General features: G+C 33.6%; 1 non-coding gene across 1 annotated transcript; it reads right to left on the bottom strand.

The window, feature by feature from the left end:
• Positions 1-645: 645 nt before the first annotated feature.
• trnat-ugu (transfer RNA threonine (anticodon UGU)) lies at positions 646-718 on the bottom strand. Its single transcript has one exon. It is a non-coding gene; the product is annotated as a tRNA-Thr (tRNA).
• Positions 719-1,948: the final 1,230 nt, after the last annotated feature.

The raw sequence follows: 1,948 nt of genomic DNA, 5'->3' as shown, positions 1-1,948 counted from the left end.
TCATGCAGCAAGTTAAATTTACTAAACAAGAAATATTGAAAAAATATGTTAAATCTTATAATAAGAAGGTCCTGATAAATATTCTAAGGCGTTAAAATAAGCAGAAATGGATGATTATTAGATTAAATTACTTGAAATCAAACTTCCTACAGCACAATAATAAGTGAAATATACTGACTATAAACAAATAATATATATTTTTTTAATTTTATTTTATTTTTTTAATTTTGCAAATGAAAGCTTCAGAACAAGAAGAAAACAACTAATCTAAGTAAACACTGACTCAGTATTAGTGAAAAATGATTAAGCTGTTTCTTGATACAAGTTGACTCATTTTGAAATAAACTTAAATCTATATTAAAACCAAGTTTTTGTTCTTAGAATAAACATCTTATCAGAATCACAATCAGTGATACACTCCACAGGCCAGTGAGGTCTTTGGTACAGTAAGTGGACTGAAGGAGACCACGCCTCCTGCTGTCACAGCTGAGAGTTACACTGGAGAGTCTTCAGCTCACTTCCCTGGTCCTCTGTAGACTTCACAAACCAGGAACGCTTTCCATTCAAACCAATCCTAGAGAGGTTAAAGGGTGTGAACAAAACCCTTAGCCCCACCCCCTTTGACCTGTAGATAACAGGGAGTAAAGGCCTCAGTGATAATTGAACTTACAACCCCTGGTTTACAAGACCAGTGCTCTAACCTCTGAGCTATGAGGCCCTGTGTGTGACAGCATAGACGATCTTTCACATGGCAGATATACACTACACCACTGACATGTACAACTGGGCATCACTTTTTTTTAAGTTTTGGGGGCGGGGCTCTAAAAATCCATCTCATGGTGTAACTTTTTTCTCTTACAGTTCCATCTTAATGTCAACAGTTATGATAGTGTGTGGTCTTATTTTGGTCCTCAGTTATGAGGGAATTCCAACTCCGTCATCAAATCTTTATTTTTATTTTTTTACCAATTTGAAAGGCTACCAATCAATAGCCTTTGTTCAATCAGCTCTCAACAAACACCCATGTATCTTAACCACATGCTAGTTGTGCTACAGTTGTTATATCATGCTTTAATTGTCTACTCACCACTTTCTAGGTGTTTTGAACCGTAAGCGCTTTAACTCGTAACCAGTGTTGTGTGAGTTACTGAAATAAGTAATGCGTTACTGCAAAAAGTAACTTTTGAGTTACTTAGAATGAAAGAATGTATTATTTATTTTGGGTCATTTGTGTCCGTACAGCTTCATATTAGTGCTGTAATAATATAATAATCCACTGTTGATCAACTGTGCCCCTGTATTAACATTGTTTTGTATAAAAGCCTCTGATAAATGAAATGTTACTGTATCCAACCCTACAGTTTATAATCATTTACATTAACAGAACTAAACTCTGCTCAGTATTAATCTTTACAAACACCAATCTGACTGAAACACTAAGTATTCTTTCAATACCAGTTTATTTATCTGAGACCAGCAGAAACTGTAAATATTACAAGGAATTGTGAAATAAATAACACACAAAACAACCTGAATATTATTAAAAATTAAAGTGGCTTCAGCATCATAAAACAGTTGTGTTTAGCCTTAGAATGTTCCCTTACAGGTTAAGTACAAAAACTAGCAATAATGTTCAACATAAACACAAAAAACCTTCTATAATAAATAAATGAAAGCAATCTGAATTAACATTAGGAATACATTATGACCAACTCTGCTTTACAAAAACTGCTATAAAACAACCATAAATGATGTGCATATAAAGCACAAAACAGCTGCTCCAAAATTAAAACAGTAATTTTTCAGCCTTAGCACAGTAATGTAAAGTAAGCTGTGTGTATTCCAGGTGCACATTCTGCTGTTGAAAATGCTTATAAAAATAAATGTGGAAAAACAAATTCACAGCATTTTTCTCAACAGTCACAGTTCATTAAAATCATACGCTGTT

This window comes from Gouania willdenowi, unplaced genomic scaffold (assembly GCF_900634775.1).
Source record: "Gouania willdenowi unplaced genomic scaffold, fGouWil2.1 scaffold_129_arrow_ctg1, whole genome shotgun sequence".
NCBI classification, from domain to species: domain Eukaryota; kingdom Metazoa; phylum Chordata; class Actinopteri; order Blenniiformes; family Gobiesocidae; genus Gouania; species Gouania willdenowi.
This window is presented reverse-complemented; position numbering and strand designations above follow the sequence as displayed.